We start from the raw sequence: 23,697 nt of genomic DNA on the forward strand, positions 1-23,697 counted from the left end.
CTGGTCTGAGACTGGAAGATGCTTTGACTGTGTCAGAGGACTCTGGGAGCCTGGAGAGTGGGGCTGAGTGGCCTTAAAATAATCATAGAATCCTCGAATGGTTCAGGTTGGAAGGGTCCTTATAAGATCTTGTTACAAACTCCCTGCCAAGGGTGGGGAAGGTGACTTAAAGTGACGCATCTCAGATTGCTGGAGGGAAGGCGACAGGGTGGCTGTGGGACCTCCTGGGCAATTATATACATGGCTGGTCAGTGACATCGCCTGGATGCCCCAGCAGTGATGCCAGTCTGTCCCATTTTCTTTAATCTGAATGAGGGTCGGATGAGGATAAGATTGTGTTTTAATAAATATTTGTTAGCAAGTGCCTTCCCCTCCCCGCTCCCCTCTAATATTGTTCATTCTCCCTGCAGGAACACGTGCGTCGTTCAGCTTCTGTTGCTCCATGTGTCGTGCTCCATTACTCCATCTCACTCGCAGCCACAGAGCAGGAGGAACACTGCCAAGGCTTTTGCTGGGAATTTGCTCTGGTCCTGCTACTTCCCTGGTGGTGCTCAACTGATGTGGTTTGTTTGCAGGGGGAATAAAATGCTCAACTGTCAGCTCTTGAATGGCCTGTCAGAGACCAAGGCAAGGACCAGCCCCTCCTTCAGCTCTGTGTTACACAGCCATGGTGAGTTTTGGGCCGTGACTTTTGGGAGAGAAAAGTTGCTAAGCGATAAATGTGACCTTCTTGCCTGTTTTAAAAGATGTGAGACTTTGCTTAAGGCATCCTTAAGATAAAGGTTCTTCCCCCACAACCTTTCTCGGGTCCAAAATCAGGGTCTCCAAGTGGCCGTGATACCCTGTGAAGAGACAGCCCCATCTGAGGTGTGATTGTATTCTCACAGGGTGTGAAACAGTATTTAAAAACGTTGATAACTGAAATGCAGTGGTGAAGATGTTTTTCAAACCCTTGCTTTCTTGCTGGAAACAACATTATCCTTACCCAGACTAAGTGGCTGCAGGGAAGGTGGAGCTGCAGTGGTGCCTAGGCCGTGCCTTGGTTAACTTAAGGCTGAACTTCTGATGACTCAGAAGGGATCCCAGCAGCCCCTCAGCTGTTTGCAGGTTTAAGGATCAGTGGTACTGTGCTTATCAACCAGCACTGCATTGAGCAGGGCTGGGACCAAAAGCCTCCTCAGTCTGAAACTGCCTATAAAATGAAGCAGCTGAGGGTTCCCAAGTGTCAGGTTTGCATTCACAGGCAAAAGGTAGATGCTTATTATTTAATAAGAAGGTTCTTGCTGCTTGCTTCAGTTTCTTTCAGGCCATGGGAGAGAGCAGGGGAAATTTGAACCATCTGATGCACATTAGTAATGAGAGATTAATGTTGTGCATGAACAGGGGCTTTATTACTGCAGGAGCTGTAATATCTCATACTTTCTGAGTATCTTATACATTCTGATTTATAATTCCTTCCTGATCTGGAGTCTTTGGCCAAACATCTTTGTACACAAAGCCTGAAGAATATTTGATGGGAAAGCCCCTTTTTTTCATGGGACATGCCTGCAAACCTCTGCTGCCAGGTTACAGCAGCTTCAGAGCATTTGGCCACCAGAGTGGGCAGAATGACACGGGATTGGTAAGCAGTGGTCAGTAGTTTGTGTAGCTCCACAATCCACACCTGTGCCTGCAGAATCCTGGCCTGCAGAGCCGCTGTGCTCACTCAAGAGGTGTTTCACCTCACCTCTTGCTCTTCAGGTTGTTCTCTGAGCTGTGCTTAAACCATCTGTCCCACCTGGATTTCTTCTCTCCAAGAGCTGGACAGGGCAGCTGCCCATGCTCAGTTGTAGCACCCTTCCTTCTTGCCTTTTTTTCCCTGAGAAAAGAGGGTTAATGTGGTTTTGGCTCCTTTTTGCCCACCCCTAATAGCTTTCCACCCTGATGGCTGATTGCAGCTCTGTATGTCAGAGACCTTAAAGATAACGAGTTCCCACCAGCTTGATATAAATAGCTGGCCGGGGAGAAGACTTTTATCTTTGCCCCTCTCTGCCAAAGGAGTTCAATCCTTATCAGTGCAAGAGCATCTGTGTGTGAGAGAATGAGGAACAGAATGTCATGAATGCCTCTGGGGAAAACTGTTCTTGGAGACAGTACCCTACTGCATCCTGCAGAATCCCACTGGGATATGTAGCTCCATGGGAAATGGAAGTATTGCTGGCCCTGCTAGGGGCTGAGCACTGTCTGAGGCTTTCTGTTGATTGTTTTCCCTGCATCCTTTCATCAGAGACTAGAGGAAGTGATGTGTGTGGTGTTGCCAGCCCAACTTTGAGCAGGAAGCACAGGGACAGGAGCCTGGTACTGGAGCAGAGGATTGCAGCCTGCTTCCCAGGGGGATGAGGCTGTTTTAGCCTCTGGCTGGTTGGTGGGGCATCTTTCTCCTCCAGCAGCACTTGTTTTCCCTGGGGAATAGCCCCTCTTTCTAGGATGGTCCTCCAGCTCATCACCCAGCTCCCTTCCTGCCCTCTTTGCCTTTTGCAGAAAGCTGTTTAATCAAGGGTGTATCAAAATCCATCTGTCTACACTGGTGTCAACAACTTGGCTTCAGGGACATTTTAAATCATTTTCTAACTGAATTCTGTAATGGATTTTATTGCTGAGAGAATGGAAAGCAGGGCAGCAAAGGTGTTTTAATTACATCTGATTGTGGCATCTTGCAGACTTGCCCTGTCAGTTGTTCTGGCACAGCATCATTTAGAGCCTGCTTTTTCCAGCATGGGCACATTAGCTGGAGAGGGGTTACTGATCACAGAGGAAATCATTGATATTTTACTATTGACATTATCTTGGAGCTGTGTCTTCTTTTTCTACCTAGGTTTTGTGGCATCAACTTCTCCTGCTTTAGAGGATTCCAGTCCTATATCATGTCATTTGGGGGCAGTGAAAACCAATCACCTACCCTATTATTGTATGGGCATCATATTGCAGTGGAGCGGAAGTGCTTTGCTTGCTCTGAAGAGAAGCTGTGTTGCTGCAAGGGGGATGTCTCTCTGATCCCTTTCCCCAGCTCACATCTTGGTTTCACAGCCTGTTAACATACAAACAGCTTCCCTTTTTCTGGGTCCAGCAGGGGAAGATTGAAATGCTGTCTACAGCAAGACTATTTGGGGAAAGAAGGAGGGAATGTGACAGGGAAAGGCTGAGGGTCTCACTAGGCTGAAAGACCTTTGTCAGACCCTTGGGATGGGATCAGCAGGTGGAGTAAGTCCTGGACAGGCAGGGGTGTAGTAGATGCAATAAAGCACATTTTTGGAAGTGCCTGCTCACCACACAAGAGGAACTCCAGCTGGGTACATGTGGGAATGCCAAGAACTATTGTATCTGTACACATTTAAGGTGTATTTTCACTGACACTCAGAGCTCATGGTCTCTGCAATGATGCCTGTTTTCTGGAGCATTCAGCAGGTAGCAGCTGCCAGTGCCCATACTTTGACTTGCCATTTAAAACTGCTCAACAGGCAGGAACTGTTTGAAACTAACCTGGGGTCTGGAGGAATGAGAGTCCGGGGAGGAGGAGGGCAGAGCTGATGTCATTTTTCTACATGACTGTTAATATTGCTTGCATTCTTTCCAAAGCTTTTGGCTGTGATTTAATAGGTAGCTCAATCCTCAATATCCACAATTTTTCAATGTTGGAATGTGTCTGTGTTCCTGACAACACTCATCTGTGTCATTTCCTCCTCTTAATAGTTGTAACCTCAGCTGCAGATGAGAAGTGCTTTGTTTGTGACTCCTGGGTGCTCTGTGCTCAATACATCTCCCGACAGATGCAGGGCAAACTCCGCTCCTCCCGTCTGGCCTGGGTCGCAATGATGGATTAAGTAGGTAAGTAATAGAGTGGTAATGAGATAACCACTGACATCAAGCATTAATGTGGGAATAAATGAAGTTACCACCAGAACTAATGGCCTGAACTATCACTGGGTTGTAATTAATGAGTGTGGTGGCTGAGATTTACAAGGATATTTTAGGATGCTCCTTGCATGCAGCTTTGGGTTTTATGGCTTGGTTGCAGAAAAATCAGTTAATGCCAAGAACTTAATGAATGGGCAGAAGCTGTTCTTTGTCAGTTTGAAGTGCCCTTCTTGTGGAAGAGGCCGGAATGGCACATGTGGAATATCTGCCTTTTCATTACCTCAGGAACTGGAGGAGGGTAGGATGCTGTAGCCTCTTGGTCTCTCAACCTCTCAGTGCGAGGTATCTTGCAGCTCCTGTTTCTTCTGTTTTATTAGGTCAGAGTAGGAGGAGTCCTGGTGGAAGCAGGGCATCTGAAGTGAATCTATGGACAAGTTCACTTGTATGTAGAAGAGATTGCCATTGATGTGGGTTCTCCACCCAGGACCTCTGAACTGAGCAATGACAAGCTACCCTGTTCTGCCCCATGAAGGTGGGACTTCTGGTTTCTTCTTCAGGTCTTCTCCTTCTTGCTGCTCTGATGTCCATGTGATCCAACTGCCTGTACCTCACACAGGAGTTTCCTGGAGCAGGAAATGAGGTGTCCATGCCCAGAGGGCTTTGTCTGGAGACCCAGCCCTCCCTGCTCCCGCAGCTTTCTCGGCGTGTGACCCTGCTTAACGCTTCTCAGACATGTAAGAAGCATTTCAGAGGTGGTTGCTAGGCTGTTGCAGGAAACACAGCAGAGCAGCCAAAATTCTTCATGATAATTGGTGGGAATACTTGAGCCACCTCACTGCTGCCTTCCTCATCTTTCAATAGCAACCCTCCCTCACAGCAGCCCAGGTGCTTGTGGTTGGAAGACAGAGTCCTCTGTCTTCCAAATCACCCCTTGGAGCATGGAGGGAACATCTGTACTTTTAAAGTATGGGCATCATGTGATACAACAAATAACTTCACTTGCTCTAACCATACTCTTTTTTTATGCTGGCAGAAACAGAAGACTTTGGAAACATGCCTGAATCAGACCCTTGCATTTCTTTGGTGGAAAGAGCTGTTACCTTTTTTTTTAATGGGGAGAGAAAGGTGCAGAAAGACCTGAGTGTTTCTTTTCCTTCCCATGGTCTGAGCCACCACACCTCTCTGTGCTGGAGAGAGGAGTGAGAACACACTCAGCATCTGGTGAGCAAAAGGAAAGACAATCTTTTTCTTTCTGGCAAAGATAGCCTGGATGGAGCTGTGATGTCTCCTACAGGAAGCCAGGATGGTGGCTGGAAGGAACAGAGATAAGAGAGAGCAGAAAGGAGAGAAAGAGAGAGAGGTCAGGCACTGCCTCATCCTCATTTCTGTTCCCTGCTGTACACAAGGGTGTGTGGGACACAAGACAAGATGAACAGGGAAACTGCCTGTTGGGTGAAGCCCAGCTCTGCCAGCATGGGCAGAGTTGGGCATTGCAGAGCAGAGGCATCTTCCTGCTCCCCACTTCTCTGAAACATTTTCCATGCATGTTCTAGTACCATTGTTTTTTCCCAGACCTGTTTTACAGGCATTTTTAATGATTCCAAGGGAAAATGAGACTCAACTGGCCACTGGCAAACCCAGCCCATAGCTGCCCAGACCTGGGGAGGTTGCCACTTTGTCTGGAAGCATTGCTTATCCTTGGTGCAAGCTCTGTAGTTCCCTTCAATGTTGAAAAGGAGGAGGAAGAAATTTCCATCAGGCTCAGAAAGTTCCTTTCCATGCTGAACAGGAGGAAGAAATTTCCACTTGCTGGGCCAGCACAAGCCAAGACCCAAACTGAACAAAGAATGGGGAGTGTATTCAGGGATATGTAAATCCTCCTCCCCCAGCCTTGGGGAGTTTATTGCCCTCCATGAAGTACACAGTGTGGCTGTCATTCCTGAGCAGCCCAGGCAGGCTGTTAAATGACAAGGGAAAATTACCCAGTCTGTTCTCCAGAAGGCAAGTGAGTAGGAATTTTCCTCCAACTGGTTCAGGACAAAGTTAATGTAGGGAAAGCCATTAAAATTAATGCTGGTAAACAAGAATAAAAAACAGCAGGGTTGTAACAAAATTTGGACCAGATTGGGTTTCCCAGCTGTCGTGCTGCACACTGTCTTAAAGGCAGGGGGCAGAGGGAGGGAGTAAGCTGAGTTCAGAAAAGTCTTGCTGGAGAGGGCTGTGGGGACTGGGACATCTGGGCTCATTTGGCACCAACTTTATGGTCCAGCCCTCTAATCCCCTCAGGCTGGCTGTCTTTTTCTGGGAAGCAGTGATGCTGTTTTTTTCCGATGGTCATTACATGTTTTATATATTCTTGTTATTCACCTGCTCTTCTCCAGAGGCTGCCCTCCCCATTCAAGCCCTGCTTTAGGGCTCTGGCAGTGTGTCCACTTGGTTGCTGGCTGCAGGTGTTTTGTGTGAGCTGGTTTGGGAGCAGATCTTGGGCTGTTGGGGCAGTGACTTGCTCCAAAAAACATCCTAAGTTCAGATGGGAAAGGTGTAACAAGGCACAGCTGTGTGTTACTACTCTCTTCTAGGTAAGCAGATTTCTCCAACCCCTCAGTGTGCTAACACGAGCCAGGCAACTTCTCCAGAATGCCTGGCACTAGATGTTCAGCTGACTTGACACACTTTGGAGTAAGTCAAATCTAGTACAACCATTCCAAAATTTCTAGCCCCAGAACAGAAGTAATGCCCCATATTTTCAGGTCACTGGTGGTGGTGATGGTACTGGTGAGAAGGAAGAGGTACAACAGCAGTCAGCGACTTTCTTGCAGTGTCTGAGGGAGCTGGACTGTATGTTTGGAAAAAAGAAGGCAAGAGTCTGAGCACCTTCAGCACAGATGCTGACATCCATAGAAAACTTTCCTCTCCACAAGTCAGTGAAAACAACAGCAGAAATATCCTTTAATTCCTCAAAAAAATATCATATCCCTTGTATACCTTCCTAATGAGGCTGTGTTTGTTCAGAGTTCAATGGTTTTGATGGTCCTGTCCTGGATGGTCAGGTTTTGCAGGTTGGGTGGCTTCTGAAATCTCCACGCAGCAATTCACAGAGCCAAGTGAAGCTGCTGAGATAAGGAGCTGTGATGCCTCCAGCCCAGTGCAGGGAACTAGAGCTGGATGTCTGAAATTATTCTCTGTGAAGAGAAGGAGGAGAGTTTGGACAGGTCACACCTCTTGCTGGAACAGAAAGCAGTGTGGAGAGAGGCTCAACACACAAGTCTTCTTTTGGAGCCCTGTGGGAATCCACAGGTTGCCTCTGTGGGGAGGCATCAGCCCCTTTTCACCAGTCAAGCTGCTGTCAGGTTGGTGTCTCAGAGGTGGAGAGCTTTCTTTTGTTTTTCATGAGACATCACCAAAGAATCAGGGTGACAGGATTATTTGTGTGGAAGTAACTATATGAACCATTTTTTTTTTAAATTTGGATTATTTGAAAACTAAAACTGTTCATGGGTTTTAAAATTCATGTCCCCTCCAGGTTGCTTTACTTTGTTTTGTTTCTTATTCCCTCTCCCTTATTCCTCAGAGGGAACCATCCAAACCTACACAGTGTGTTACTTCTTCAAGAAATGCAATAGTTTTGCAGGCAAACCTAGGCTGGAAATGCTGCTGGTGATTCATTTGTCTTAGAAATGTAAAAAGGCTTGGATGGAACAGAAACCAGGCTGGTTCAGGGAGAGTTTTCTTGCGTGTGAAGATCCACTTCAGCGGGGGAGTTCTTTTTTATTGGAAAAAGAAGTTTTTATAGGCTTTGTCTGAGAGACTTGGGCTCCAGCCATTCTTCTGTTGCAGCTTTTTGTATGATACCAAGATCTGGGGCCTGCCTATCCCAATTCCTGCTTCCCACGTCTGCTGCATTGCAGAGTTCCATGATTCCAGTGCCAGTTCCACGATTCCTTTGTTCTTTAGGGTCACTGCTTCTGCAGGGTGGGATGGATATGATGCCATTTTTTGCCTTGATTATACTTTGTCACACAGGTCCTTCCCTAACACAAGTATCATATGGATGCACTGCTGTGTCTTGAGGGCAGCAGGCATCTCCTGCTATCACATGGTGAGGGGTCTAGGCCCTACATTCGTCTTTAGGGTCTGCTCAAGCTCCTCCTCACCAAGAACCTCTTTCTGAAGTTTCTCAGCATCCACCAAGGTTCACAGCCAGGCACCAGGAAGGGAGATTGATGGCTGGTAACCACCACAAGTCCCCTGCAGAATACCTTTTTTGGCCTCCAGTTTCCCCATCTATAAGCCAAACATTTTTAAACAGTGTGCTCTTTGAGACACGGCTTTCTGTTCCCTCAGACAACAATGACTTGTGGAAAACCTCCAGGTAGTGGCTGAAATCAGATGAGCTGACATGTCACACACCAAGAGTAATCCCAGTTTGTGGGGGCTGTTCTTAACATCTCCATGGATGTCCCAGAGTTAGCTTGATTGGAGGCAAGGAGTACCATGGAAACAGGACTGGGTGGAGAGGCTTGAGCAGTGGGGAGGCTTTGCAGGGGTCAGGAGTGGTGACAAGTGCCAGTCTGTCTGGAAACACAGCAAGAAGTGGGCTGGATAGAGGAGATCACCGCTCCTTTAATGACTGCTGTGAGAGCTGCTACCTCTGCTGCCTAATGCTGGCCAGATCCATGGTGTGGCTGCTCATCTCCAGTTCTCTGTGCCTCACATGCTGCTTTTCCTATAAATAGTCCAGTGGGAAGCGGAGCACGGAGCCACCACAGATGGCCCCCAGTTACACGTGCAGTTATGTGTGAGATCCCAGAGAGGAGCTGTCAATACTTTGCCTCGAGCCACCCATGAAACTTCATTAAAAATGATGTCCTCTTCCTTCACCCCTGTCACCCCCTCGCTTCCCACTCCGACTCGCCTGCGTTCAGGCACCCTTATTAAACCCTTATTAAACATGCACTTCTAAGCAAGGAGCGCTGACTTTCCCTTAATTGAGGCATAATAATTAGAGCATTAACACATTAGGAGGGTGAGACAGCATGTTTAGCTTTTGTGATTAATTATCTGAGGATTGTAATAAGTTGTTAAGACATTAATTACTCTGGCATGTTTATTGCTCTTTATTGCAGAACAGACACTTGGTAGCAGCAAGTGCTGGCTCGTCTGGAAATAGAGTGAGAAGTGGTCTGATGGGAGCAGACCACCTACTCATCCTCCAAACAGTGAGCTGCTGCTGGTGGCAACAAGGTGGGGAAATCCCCCTGGCTGTGCCTTGGTGACCAAATAGGTTTTATTTCTCACAGATGCATATAGAAATAGTACCCGAGTCCCTTAGGACAGTCGAGGACCTGGAAAGTCCTTTCTGATCTTTTCGTCTGGATTTTTCTCCTCTTTCAAATGAAGTGTTTCCTTCCTGATGCTTTGAGCTCCCCTGGATTTGGATCATTGTGTTTCCAAGTTTGATTAGCATGGCTCAGTCTCTGTCTGGATCTCACCAGGAAGACTGTCTGTATTAAAGACAGGCTGAAGTTTGGAGCATCAGCAGAGGCCAAGGAATGAATCAGGAGTCCACTGGCCTCCCTCACCCTGCCACTGGATGAGTTTTCCTTTGGAGTTTGGGGAAGTAGGTTAGAGGAGGGGCTGGACAGGTTTGGACTTTGGGGAGGTAGGTTAGGGGCTGGACAGATTTGGACTGCAGTAGCCTCCTGTTTGCACAGTAAGCTCCTCTGTGTCCCCTAAACAGCTCCATGTGGGTCTGTCAGGCTGGGACTGATGGCAGAGTTCAGGCCTGGAGGATGAGTGGTTCTTGTGTGTTCCTGAAACTCTGAGAGAGAACGCAGCATCATAAAAAGACATGTCATCAAATCAGCAGGATGACGTGGTGGACCTGTTCCCAGTCTCCTGCTCTTCCCATGAAATACTCATGCTGATGGACCCTCCCTGCCCAACCTTTGCTTGCAGTTACCTGGCTGGGAGGAACACGGGAGACGTGATGGCAGCCCCAACACCTGTAACAGATAAAGAAATTTGGGAATATTATGTAAAACAAGAGGGTGGGGAAGCCATAGGAGCAGTGTGTTGATATCAATTTCTTTTGGGGCCCCTGGAACCCAATGTTTCCTGTCTCTAGGCTGTTCTGTATCCTCATGTTATCGCAACACTTGCCTGTGTCTGATGGATGCATGGGGCAGGGAGGAAGGGGGCTCTGTTGCCTCTTTTTAGAGTTAAAGCACAAGATGTTCATGACAAGTCTTTGTCCTTCCAGGACTGTCCCAGTGGTCATTTTCCCTGTGGCTTCCACCAGCTCAAGCCAGTGTCACTGTCACTCAGTTGTGTGAATGGCTGTGGAGGAAAATTCCCTTCCCTGTGCATAATCTGGGATCTGTCTTGTGTCAGCTGAATGTGATTTGCTGCCTTCAGCCCCTCAGAGCCTGGTGTGGCTCTCGCTAGCCCAGCCTGGGACTGGCATTCACTGTCAGCGACCTGCTCTCTGCATTCAGAGCGTGGGATGTGCCAGCCTGGCATTCCCTGCTCCACCCTGGGGACAAGGTAGGTCATGACTTATGCATTTTATCATTACAAAGAGAATTTCCTCTAGATGTGTGCAATAAGCAGTGCTGCTGACCTGTGATCCTGGAACTGAGCAGCATTAATGACTCCCCTTTGCAGGTAATAAGCAGCAAATGTACACATTTTGGGGAGATCTGAATATTTTTTTCTCTTTTTAAAACTGCTGTCTTCCTAGGCCAGACTTAATTAGCAGACCTCATTATTTCCTGAAATGTAACTTGACTTCTATTGAATGAGAATTGTTCAGTGGATGGGAAGCAGCAGAACAGTGCTGCAATATTCATATTGTTTTAATTGCAACATTAACATTTCATGCCGCTCTTGGCACACTTTCAGGTGCGGCCCTTCAGCTCAGTGAAACACTGTGAAAGGTTGGATCAGAACAATTAGGATAGAGTGACTAGATTTCTGGATTTTTTTTCCCCCCTTCTATTTTAATGAACACAAGCTTGACTTCAGTCCCCATCCATCCTTTTGTTGGGCAGAACAAGGAGTCACCACCCCTGGAGTGTAAATCTGTAAATCCTTTTTTTTTTTTTTTTTAGTAAAGGATGTGCTGTAGCACATGTTTAAATTGTCTTTTTGTGGAGCTGAAGCCCCACAGGTACAAGTGATATGTGATCCACCAGGCTGAAGGTGCCTCCTGGGACTTGACCTTTACCAGGTGAATCAGAGAAGTCCCAAAATGTGTCTGGCCAGCTGGGATAGTGTCACAAATGAGCTGGAGGGAAAAAGGTTATTTCTCACTTCTCAGTTTCTGCCAGGGCTCTGGAATGCCTGAAGCTGGAGATGACACTTGGAACAGGTAAGGACTGGGTTACCAGTGCAGATCCTAAATGAGCACAGGGATCACCCTGCTGTATCCCCAAACTGCATGCAAGGCTGGGCTTTCTGACAGAGGGGTCAGGCAGCACTGAAATGCTGGGCTCAGCCCTAGCAAGGCTGTATCACACTGGGGATGTGAGAACATTAATTGACTCTAAGGGAGAACCAGGAGGTTGCTGTATCCCCTTCAAAAGGAAGAAGAAGAGTTTCTGAGGCTCATTCTTTCCTCCTGGAGGAAGGACACCCATGCTGCTGCCTGCCAGCCCCGTGCTGGCACCAGCAGGTCTGTACTGGGGCTGGTGGGCAGCAAGGACCTGTGTGTGGAGGAATGGGCTCTCTCTCAAGTGCCACCCATCAGTCAACAGCTAATGGGCAGCTTGATGTGTAAGTGATCCTGCTGAGAGCCCACCAGGCACTGCTCTGACTCTGGCCTGCCTTCCTGGCATTTCCTGGCAGCAGTCTGTGGATGAAAGCTCTTTCTGGAAGGTGAAATCTCTGTCCATGCAGTGGAGAGGCAGTGGGAGAGTTGTGGGGGTCAGGGAGCTGCTCAGCCCATCAGTTCTCCCCCTTGGAGCTGGGCATGTCACTTCCATTTTAGGCAGTGACATGAACTCATCCCTAAGTCTGGGATGGTAATTAAGGCTGGAAATGCAGAAGGACTTCAGCTTGGTCTCTCGAAGAAGGACTAGGGAAGGGCACACATTCCATTTCCGTGGGCTTTCCAAAGGCTAACGTGCCATCTTAGCTGGCTGGCTCTCCTATCAGCCAAACAGGCCGGAAACCTGTTGGTACTATGTGCAGTGGGATCCATGAAATTTCATCTTTTCTGGATGTACAGTTTGGGTTTGGAGTCTCTGATGTCCAGTAAGTCATTTGTGCTGAATGGAGCATCTCCCTTTCCTGGGATATTTATAGCATCTCTCCCACACAAATTGTCTGATGTCTAATAAGGGATGATACACTACAGTTTGGATGGTGCTAATAATGTCTCTCCTCTGTTTGGTAGTCTGTTCCCATGAAATTTATAGACTCTGACTGTCTCCAAGACCTCTGTTGCTCTGTCACATCAGCTAGAAATCTGTTTGCAGGGTCAGAAGTTGCTGGGGAGTGGGCAGAGGACAGACCGATGCAGCAGGATTGCGTATGCCTTGCGCTCCTTGGGAAATCAGGCTGAAAATGCGCAGATCCGGGGACGGGGGCAGCTGTGGCTCGGATCACGGGGCAGCGTGTTGGGGAAAGCAATGGGGTTGTGTGGGAGGAAGGTGGTGAGCTCCGAGAGCTCCGCCCCTGCCGCTCTCAGGCACGTTCGAGCTGCCTGGGGCGACCGGCGAGAGCCGACCGTGGCCTCTTGTGGGAAGCAGCCCCCGCGGACCATAAAGGAGCCAGCCCAGAGCTCCTGGCTGGTGTGAAGAATTGCCTGGTTAAAGGATAATGAATGACACAGCAGGAGACAGAGCGTTTCTCTGAGGCAATTCATCCCCTTTATCACCCTGCTAACAAGCCCCAGAGCGACTTTAGAGAGACTTCTCTGGAGCAGCAGCATCCCTCAGCCGTGCTGCTGGCTGGGTGCTGAGGGCCAGGGATACTGCGTGTGGCAGGAGGGCTCGGCAGGAAAACCACGGACCACCTCTCAAATAACAGCCCCGGGCTTGGATCTCTGCTCTGGGGACTGTGCCTTAGCTTTGGTTTGGCTGGCCTGGAGACCATGCCCTCCTTCACACCGTGCGTGGTGCCACCTGAGAGATCCAGATGTAAAAGCCAAGCATCCATCTTTTTTAAAGTACTTCTGGGCAGCACCTGCAGCACCCTTAGGAGGATTGTTCCATCCTAACTCCCAGCTTGCCTAAGATTTAAGATCTGTAAGATTTATACAAGACCCAAGAGGAGACTGGGGCCGCCAGCACGTAGGTAAGTTGGTTCTGCTTCACTTGCAGTGCAGCTGAGGCTGTGCGTGAGCCTTGTGAGAGGAGGAAAGGGCAGGAGTGATGTGCTCTTCATAAGAGCTAATAAAAGCTAATCCATCCCTTTGCTCCAAGACAGTGGGAAGCATTAGGGGCTGGCTGAGTGCCTCCTCCACCGTGGCAGTGTGCTGGGTGCCTCCGCCTTCCCGCTGGCTGGGAGCAAAGCATGTCCTCCCGTGGTGGGGAAGGCATCTCTGGCAGAGCTGTGCTGCCTGCAACTGCTCTCTGTAGCTGCCATGCCTCTTGGGATGGAAAAACTGCCAGAGAACCCAGACAGGTGAGTCTGGGAATGAGGATGGACATCCCCTGGGCAATCAATCGCTCATGTCAGGCCTCTGCTCCAAGCAAGTGCCTTGCCTCTGCTCCAGAACTTGGGCCATGGCTTGTGGGAGCAGAGGAGAGCATCACCTCTGATTTCACTGGTGTATATGAGACCCTCAGAAAGGCTGGAGCCCGTTGAGCCCAAATAGGTTGGAACACCTTCACCAAACAGCCTGTGTGCTCACCTGAGCACTGTGTGTGCAGGTACGAGCTGTGCCACCCTGCCAAGAGTGATTTATGTCTGGGGCACAGTGCACACTGGGTGATCAAATAGAAATAATTGCCAGTAATTGGAAGTTTTTTTCTTTTTCATCATGTCTGTTTTCTTAATTTCTCCTTCTTCTCCTCCTCCAGATTTAGCTGTTGGGGAATGCATTTTGTGTGGTCCATGGTAAACACCCCACAACCAGTGCTAGTGGGAGAAGGGAAAACAAACAGTGCTGTCTTTGGGTGTCCTCAACAAATGTTGATAGTGATTTTATAGGAGCAAAAAAAGGAGGAGAAAAGCTGCAAAGCTTTGCAGATAGAGGGGGTAGAGTGCCATGATAGATAATTGGGTGGTTCCAGTGAGGGGAGAAACAGCAGGAGAGCAGCAGGTGGTGGGGATGTCCTGGAATGTGTTTGCAGAGCTGTCGAACAAAGGAGAAAGTGTATAATGGAGGCAGGTATCTCCTTGAGTGTGAGCAGCAAGAGGATTGTAAGCCTGATTTTTTTTCTCAGTTTTTTTTTTTTATCAGGAGCATTTTAAATGGAAGCTAATATCACAGATTGAAAAATTTCACCATCTTGAGGCTTCAGTGACTAAGTCTGGAGCCAGGCAGAGGAACCTGTCAGTGTTGAGCCTTTGTCACAAGCTTTCCTCCCCAAAAGTCTGCACTCTAGACCTTGGCCTCTCTCCCAGACCCCTGTGCTGACCAGACTGATGATGGGGAGTTCACTGGAGGCCAGCCATGTCCCACGAGGTGGCAGCAGGACATGTTGCCACCTGTGGCCATTGCTATCAGCTGGACTGTCTCTGGAAGGGAGGATGTTGGCAAGCCATGTGGCCTTTCAAAGGAGGCTGTAACTTTAAGGGGTGTCAGTCTATGTGAGGCTCCTGTTCCTGCCCTGACCTCTCAGAGTTTTGGGAGGAGTTCACTTTCAGTCCAGAAACATCTGGTGCCTTTTCTTCTTCTGCCAGCACCACTAGATGTCAAGTTGAAGAGAAACACAATACATCACCTTCCTCGTGGCCTGCCATTCAGCCAAGAGTAACAGAGATTAGCCTTCAATCACACGAGGGCTGGAGCTGAAGGAAACCTTCCCGAGGACACGCTGGAGAAACATTTTCATTAGCAGAGGAGAACATAATGGAGATGAAGTGGCCCTTCACCTCGGCTGCCAGACCTCTCTCCTGCCTGGCGTTAACAGGACAGGGAATGCTAACTGAGGAGCTGGGGCCAGCTGCAGGGCTCTGAGTGCTGTCTGCATCCAGATGTGAGGAACAGCTGTGACACAGCAAAGCAGTGCTTTTATAGTCTGGTGGGGGTGATCTTGGTTTTCCTCCTACCTATGAGCTCTCACTGTTAGAAATAAACTGTCTCTCTCGACTGAAAGGAGAAAACCTGTGCTGGGGCACATAGCTGAGTGGGTATGGGCCAGAAAAGCAATGTCCTTGGCTGATAGTGTCCATGGGGCCAGGAGGAATCACAGCCTCTGCCTCCTGCGATACGTTTTGCAAATTAACAGGACTGCCTTGGTGGTAGTAGGGGCTTTCTCTGCTCCATGGAAAGCTGCTCCACAGCTCTTTGCTCTTACTCTGCTGCCCCCCAAGGCAGTTGAGGTGCCCAGGATTCACTTCTGCTATTGATGTTGACAAACACCCCCTGGACCCCAGCTGGGTGCCTGGCACAGACCTGTCTGTCCCAGTTAATGGGAATTAACCAGTAGGATCCCTGCAGCTCTGTCTGCCGTCCCCCACCACCTCACCTCCCTGGGGCTGGCATGCTTCTGACAAAGGCAGGCTCCATCTCTTTCACTCACAGCTGAAGGATGCCTTTCCTGTTCCTATCTTGCAGGTTGGAGGGAAATCATTTTAATTTGTGTGGCACATTCCTTTGGGCGTAAGTTGGGGGAAGAAAAGAAAAAATCCAAAAGAAACTCTGGCCATTCTGGGTATTTGTAGTTGTTTGCAAAGGGCCATTAATATCTCTTTCTCTGTCTTTTTTTTTTTTTTTTTTTTTTTTTTTTTTTTTTTTTTTTTTTTTATTTATTCCCTGCAGACTGTTCTCTCTCAGGGGCTGTCTGTGGTGCTGCATTAACATCACATCTCTGTGGTGAAGGTAAGCTAGTTCTCAGTGCTCCCTGAGACACGGATTCAGAGGGAGCTCCATCTCTCCTCTTCACTCTCCCTGGGTGCCCACCACATGCACAGCCTCTGAGAAGGAGCTCCCTGGCTGGGAGGGTGAAGGCTTGGAGATATTTATGCCTTTTGGGATGGTTTTTATCAGGAATGGGATTTGAGCTCCCTGAGAGGGAGGTGACACAGGCTGGCAGCTAGGGAATTGGTTTTGGAACATCAGAACAAATGGCTGCTGTAATTTTGGAGCATTCTCTTGTTAAGTTACCTCTCGTGTCGCCCTCCTCCATTTCAGAACTGAGAGGAAAACATGGCTCCTGAGCATTTTTTCCCCCTATGATGCCTTCACCTTTCTTGTATTCCCTTTTCTCCTACGATCTCAGCTGGCTGAGTTTCACTGCCAGCCTATTGAAAAGAAAGGCACGTGCTGGCTTATGGAGGGAGAGAGACCTGAGACAGGATAAATCTGTATGCAGTGAGAATGGGGGGAAGCAAGTCAGCTGCTCTGATGCTTTTATTATGGAGCCAGGCTGCTTGGGGATGAATCTTTCTTGAAATGTGTTGCTGGATGACATTTCTACCAGGTCTCAGCAGTAACCTTCACCAAGCCTTGCTGCCCAGCCCTGTGCTTGCCTTTTCCTGGGACAAAGAGAACGAATATCAGCTGGAAATGCCACAGGCAGCAGGGATCAATGGGGCTCGATGCACGTCCAGTGAGTCTGAAAGCACCTGGACTTTCTCACCAGACACTCTTCAGGCTTTGTGACTTCAGCTTATGGCTGCATGTGTTGTTTTGGAAAAGAGTTGTGAGCTCCTACATCTGTTTCTCATTTCAGAAATGAAGAGGATGCAGCAGAGACCAAAATGAAATTCTCCTCAGAGTGGTCCAGAAGGATGGATAACTGCAAGAAAATATTATTCCATGGCTCTGGAAAAGGAGTATCCACTTCTTTAGTAACCTGGTAATGAGGTGCTGGCTGTGCTCTGTGCAGAGGCTGGAAGCCACGGGAGGTTTGCGGTTACAAAGAGGGCTGGGCAGAGTTTGCTGCCCTCTCAGCTCCTTTCCTGTATCACTGTCAACTCAGATTTCACATCAAGAGGGTGATGTTATGGCTGGCGGTGACAACAGCAGAATGTCACTGGCAGAGGTGAAGTCTTTCCCTCCATGAGGGTAATTCTCCCTTCCCTTTCCCCTTCCCCTTGGCTTGCATTGGGCCCTGCTGGCTCCTGGTGCTGAGTAGGGCAGGCACTCATGCTGCTCAGGGGACAGCACATGCTGTGCTGAGCACAGTTCCTGCAGTCTGGGTCACTGGCTCCCTGTCACTGATGCCTCCTGGCTGCATGGTGACCCGGGACAGAGGGAAACCCCTTGTCACTGCCTGAAACAAACTGGGGCCATTGGAAGCTGCAATGTTTGTCATCATGGCAGCACGGCACAGAGTGGTCCTCTGCCATGCTGGCAGGCTTGTACCAGCAGGAGGTTTGCCAGGGATGTCCCTTCAGAGCCCTGGGGGCCCCTGTCCTCTTTAGGGCCAGGCCTAAGCTGGGTCTGAGGGCAGACTTATATGTTAATGGTTCATGTTCTCTGCAGGCTGCCTCTCACCTCCTCTGAGCAGGAGCTGATCTTGTAGAAAGGTGCCTGTGCCCACCTGCTGCAGCAGCCCCTCTACCAGCATCTGTCCCCAAGAGCCAGTTCAGCAAAACCTTGGTGGTGTTCTGGGTCCAGTTTTCATTTTTCAGCTGATTATGGAAAAAAGGATGAAGGTACCTGCTGCTGCCAGGTCACAGTAGAAAACAGAGGAAGGGGATTGACCACTTAATGTGCTTAAAGATCCAAAAGTTTAATCTGACTGCTTCTCTCTCAGCCCTGATCCTGTTGTATCTTTTCCATCTGATGCCTGAACCTTTTTTTGTTTTGCTATTCTTTCTTGTTCCCTTTTTACCCTCACTTTATGAAAAATGGCTTTCCCATCTGCAATTGTCAGGAGTCTGCCTGAGCTGGGTGTATGGCTCAGTGAATATACAAATGTGTGGTTGGGTCATGGCCCCCCTGACAGGCCAGAGATTAATTCCAAACGTGCAGGAAGAAGAGCTTCTGCCGCCTCTCATGGTTGTTCTTCTTATCCCAAGGAGGTGTGAGAATCACCATTGGGAGCAGTGCTTCCTTCTTCTCCTGCTCTGCCTTACCAAGGATCAGTTCTCTCTCATCCATCATCAGATGAGTCCTCCTTGCTCCCACATCTCAGCTGCTGACGGGAATGCTGGGGAAAGGGACAACTTTTTTATCCTGCTTTTTACTACTATTCTTTTCCCTCTGCCTTTTGCATCCCACCTCTCAGGCCCATGACAATGCATTTGGCAGGCTGGGGCTTGAGGACACTTGCTGGTCCAAGTACCTTTAAAGAGAGTTAAGGATGAGGTAGAGGGAAGGGCATTGTTTTGTAGAATCATAGAATATCCTGAGTGGGAATCCACAAGGATCATCGAGTCTAACTCCTGTCCCTGCACAGGACACCCCAACAATCCTACCATGTGTCTGAGAGCATTGTCCAAACACTCCTTGAGCTCTGGCAGGCTTGTGGCTATGACCACTGCCCTGGGGAGCCTGTTCCAGTGCCCAGTCATGCTCTAAGTGAAGCACATTTTCCTAATACCCACCCTAAACCTCTCCTGACACAGCTTCTTGCTGTTCCTTTGGGTCTGTTGCTGGTCACCAGTTTGACCTAAGCCCCTTAAGAGGCTTAAAATGCAGCTTTGGAATTTTTCAGCAGTGATGCACAACTCCACATAAGATGCCCTGAAAGCACCCATTTGCTCCTGCACATTTCTGGCTCGCTGTGTCCCCTCACTGGTATGTGAGCTGCTTCCCTCACCCCTGTGTCCAGAGAAACTTACAGCCAGGTGGGCTCAGAGGAGCAGGCAGGCAGAAAATGAAATGAGTCTGTCCATCCACATTCTTGCCACAGTTACCTGGTCAAGGAGGGGAGGTTTCTGGGAGGGCAGACCCCCACTTTGGCAGGAAGAGAGAGCAGGCAGCTTGAGCTGAGCTTATTTTTCGACAAGCAGATGGATGTTCAGTGGGGCCCACGAAAACCCTTTCGCTCTAGGATGAAAGCCCACCAAACCAAAGTGTTGTGCTGACATGGAAAAAAGCATCGCTCTATTGATGCTCAGCCTGAATTGCTTCTTCCATTCAATTCAGGACACAGCAGCAGCCTCCTCCTGCCACCAGCTCCCACGAGGAGCCAGCTGCACACCTGCAACCAGGCAAGGAGGGAGCAGGAGCTGTTGAGCCACGAGGAAGGCGAGCGATGGCAGGTTCCTGCAGCATTTCTACCCCGCGGGGCTCTTGGCGAGCCAGCGCTCGTCTGCTTTGAAAGCTCTTAGTGCTCCTGCAGGTGAGAGCCAATTTGTCTGCTTTCCTGCCCAGGTGCCATCTGTTTGTAGGATTGCCCGTGCGGTGGATGAGCACGGCGGGGATGGCGAAGTGAAAAGGGCTGCTGGGGTGGGAGGGATGAGCCTAAAACTTTCCTTGGGTATCTTCAGCGCTTCTGGCTGCCGTTGTTGCTTCCCCTCTGCACCGCGGTGGGGAAATCACAGCCTGTCATTTGGTGTTCCCGAAGCATGATGGGGCGCTGAGGCACCGCTAATAGCAAACCATCATTTTAATGCTAATTTCCTACCATTAGCTCAGGATGGGGGAGGCTCAGCCTGGGTGGAGGGAAGCCATTAACAGATGGAGAAAGGGGGGGGCGTGTGGGGATTTGTTCTGCACCCCCCAGAAGGGACTTCCAAAGGGCAGATGACTAACTACCACTGGGAAAATTGGTAGGAGGCACTGGGGTCAGTCTGTGGTGGATGTGTGGGAGGGAGGAAGAGCAATGCTTTGCTCCAAATCATCCTTCTGTAGGGATTTCTTGAGTGCTTCAGACTTTGGCTTGAATTTGGTGTTTGGTGCTTGTGGCCAGCCCTCTGTGCCCTGTGACCCAAGGGATGCTCAGAGCGCTGGCAGGGCTGCAGCTGGTGGCATCATTGTCCTTTCAACAAAGAAGACCAGCAGGGTTGGGTTTAGCTGCTGTCATCTTGGGAGGGGCTCCTTAGTGCAGGAGCCTGGACATCGATGTTGGGTGATGGGCTCGAAGCAGGGAAATTTGAAGCTGTTCATGAGATACCCAAGAGCTAAAAAAAAAGAAACCTGCCCTTTTGCCATGAGAACAAGGTCAGCTGTCCCAAGGTGGAGAGCTGGCAGGAGAAACCAGGGGCTCAGTTTGGAGTCATGAAGGAAACTCAACCATTTCCCTGCCCTTTCCGGAGGTGGTAGTCCCCACATCCAGCCTCTTGGTCAGTCTCCTCTGGCCATGCTTGCCAAGTGGAAGAGCCTGGGCTGCTGTAGGTGCCTGGAGCTCCGTGGGGTTTGAAGAAAGATGACTGGCTGCAGGACTGTAAGGCCTGTTTGGGATTATTTGGGCAGCAGTCAGAGAGGTTCCTCTACCATTTCTAGACCAGCATGTAAACGTTGGGACTAAAGGAATGTGAGCTCAGATGCTATGCCTGTCTGGAAAGAAACTGGTTGCCTACTAATGGGGGACAGCACTGTTTGAAGTCAAGGGCCCAGTGGTGTCCTGTCTGTGCTGTGATACCTCTCCTGAAGACACACCAGCCTGTGCTGACCTAGACCACTGGCTTCATCATTTCATGTAGAAGCCTATGTTGATATTTTTAAAACCCACTTAAGGGCCGTTTTAAAACTCTTTTGTCATCTGGCAGAGAAGCAGGGGAAGGACAATAGCAGCCAAAATAAACCAGGAACTGGTTAAATGGCAAAGGGATTGAAAGCCAAGAAGGGACCATCCTGTCAGGAGGACAATAGCAAAGGCTACATTAGTAGAGTACCAGCTATCAGATCCATCTCGGTGTGGAGCATGACTCACTGTTTTTAAAGAAACTATTTCCATCTGAGAAAATGGCTCCTATATTTTATAAAGGCCTTTCCCAGCTTTGGTTGAGGAGAGGAAAGAAAAAGTGAAGGGCTACTTTTTCCTAGTTGGGGAGGATCAAACTTTCCTTCAAGTAGCTGAGCAAGGAAATCAGTGACTTACATGCTCCCAAGAATAATACAATCCAGTAGTTTTGGGGGGGGAAAGAAGCAAGAATAAAATAGCATTGCTCTTCCCAGTTCAGCACTCTGAATGATGAGCCTGCAGGCTGGAGGGAGAGCTCCCGAGAGAGGCGCCTGCGTGCAGGAGATGGACACAACAAGTGGCTCACATGGGTCGGTATCTGAAGCGATGTCTCTCTAATTTTCTACATCACTGAGAGCACAGCACAGCACCATCAATCACAGTCAACCTCCCCTCAGAAAGCCACCTCCTGCCTCACTGTGCTGTGGTGTCCCCCACCTGTGCTCCTGCCCAGGCTGGGGACCGCAGGTGTCCCGAGCAGCAGCACTGCAGGTACTGTCCCTCCCAGGGGGTTCTCATTTGTTGTGTTAGAGCTTGCTTGGGGTTCTGTCTGTCTCCTTCCTCCACCCCCAGTGCCTGCTCCTTGCCAGCACCTCATTTCCAGATGCATCTTCCCCTCCTGGAATCAGAAAAGGCCAAATGCTCCCTTCATCTCCAATGAGGAGAAGGTGTGGGGCTGCCTTACCTGGGATAAACTCACTGTGTGCTGCCTGGGGGAGGCCTGAGGGTGGGCTTGGTGCTTGTGCTGCTCATCTGAGGATGGGGAGGTTGGCCTTTGCGGGTCCCATGGAGCCACCAGGGCATGCTCAGGACTGGCTTCTTTGCCCCAGCTTTGGGCGTGGAGCAGCATTCATGCTGTGCTTGTCATGCAATGCAGCAGCTCTTGGTCCCTCATCTCTCTTTTTTGTGAATCCCCCTGCTCTTTCCTGGCCTGGCTTGTTTGTACGAGACCCAGGGGCACTGCTTTGGCAGGAACAGTGGTGGTGGCTCTTCTCCTGGCCAGGCACACTCCTAGAGTAGCCAGAGGGCTGGTGGGACACAGATCTGTGCCTGTGGCTGTTTCTTCTACTGCAGCACGGACACAGCCTGTGGGTTTGCTGCCTCTTGCTTCTTTATCATGTGCTAAATTGGGTGCTTTTCCTCAGTTGTGGTGGCTCTTGGACCTACCAAAACCTGGCTGACTTGTTCCTGGTATCACGATACAGAAGTTGTTTACAGCCCCATATCTGACTCCATGGGCTCAAGCTCCAGCTAGAAAACCAAGGACTGAGCTGCTTTCTTGAGCACAGCCTTAGAGAGAAGCATTTTCAGAAGAAACTCTTGCAATTGCCACCTCCCTCTCAGCCTCTTCACTGATTTCTGCTGAGCATCCTTGACCTCTTTCTCAGGCATGGTTCCCTGTATGTATCAGCCCTGCTCTGGTGTTGTGGAGCTGTTGCTGGCATTTGTAATAGCTGCATTGTTTACTTCCCAAGTGCCTGCCCTTTCTGTAATGAGCTGTAATTCATCCTGCTTTATACAGGGCTCCAGGATACCTGGAGCAAGGAGGGTGTGCCATTAAACCACCTCCTAGGCTGCTATCTGGACCTGGGATTGCTGATCTCCTGGAGATGTAAAATAGGGAGGACAACGGGGACCAGATGGAAATGGGGAATAATTACCTTGCAGGGTGAAGGGGGCTGGCTGGGTTGGTAACTGCTGGGAGCTGACATGCAGGTGCAGATGGATGGTTACAGCAGGCAGGGCAGAGGGATGAAAGATGCCTCTTTAAAGCATCTGCCTCCCTCTGTTCCTCTGCTTTATAACCTGATTTTATAGAGACTGCATGAGGAACACATTTTTTTTATTAGCAGCTAGGGAGTGGAGAGTAATAAAGATTAATTTTTTAAAATAATTCTTTGCATTATCTTTTAATTTCCTGTGGCAGGGTTTGACTTTTAAATCTGCAAATGGACTTAACTGCTAATGTGCTCATCAGTTCAGAAATGGCAGCCAAAGGGGCTGTGGGACTCGGTAAAGGTGGGAGAGGCCCCAGAGTTGAGCCTGGAGTCCCAGGAAAGGCTGTTCCACACTCTTCCCTGGCCAAAAGGATCCATTCAGGTCCACAGCTGTATCTCCTTCACAGCAAACTTGGAGAGATCTAATCCATGCTGCAGCTCACGGTGCCCGTTTTGCTTCCTTCCACTGATGGCAATGATGAAGCTCCTGTGAGGGGGAAGGAGGGAAGCCTGACATCCCTGCTGTGTTGCTGTGGGTGACAAGTCCTTGCTGGCCTTCCCCCAGGATGGTGTGTCCTGCTGGGACCTGTGCTGAACTGTGTGGGATGGTGGGCACAAGGCTGTCCAGGCCAGCTGGACTCCAGGGAAATGTGGTTGCAGCACTGGGGAGTGGGGAAGTGTCAGGAAGGGGATGAAGTGTCAGAGAGAAGTGACAACACTGGGGATCTGATAGGAAAGGCTTCCCTGCCCCACTGATCCACACTGTCCCTCCCAGCCTCCATGAGCACAGACCAGCTGATGTTCTGCTAGGTTTGAACCTGCCTGGGAGACTGGCTTGCACTGGAGCTGCCTTGGATGAGGTCTCACATGCCCTGTATGTGTACCAAGGTGGCACTGGAGCTGGGGAGAAATGATGCCTAGCATGCAGATACCCCAGCCCCACCTTACTTTGACCACTGACCACCTCAGAGCTTGTTCTTCATCACACAGCCCTTTGGCTAAGTTTGCTCTGACTCTCTGATCTCCCTGTAGACAGCATGATCAAGGCAGAGAGCAGCTTTATGGAGAAGCAGCCAGTGTGGCCAGGAGCTCTCTGGCTCACACAGGTATGA

General features: G+C 49.5%; 1 long non-coding RNA gene across 1 annotated transcript; it reads left to right on the forward strand.

Annotated features, from left to right (window-relative positions):
• Window positions 1-9,028: 9,028 nt before the first annotated feature.
• On the forward strand, window positions 9,029-22,727 carry LOC128792206 (uncharacterized). Its single transcript, XR_008432343.1, has 6 exons — window positions 9,029-9,138; window positions 10,157-10,440; window positions 15,830-15,889; window positions 16,743-16,868; window positions 19,109-19,304; window positions 21,083-22,727. It is a non-coding gene; the product is annotated as an uncharacterized LOC128792206 (long non-coding RNA).
• Window positions 22,728-23,697: the final 970 nt, after the last annotated feature.

Source organism: Vidua chalybeata, chromosome 9 (genome assembly GCF_026979565.1).
Source record: "Vidua chalybeata isolate OUT-0048 chromosome 9, bVidCha1 merged haplotype, whole genome shotgun sequence".
In the NCBI taxonomy this organism is placed as follows: domain Eukaryota; kingdom Metazoa; phylum Chordata; class Aves; order Passeriformes; family Viduidae; genus Vidua; species Vidua chalybeata.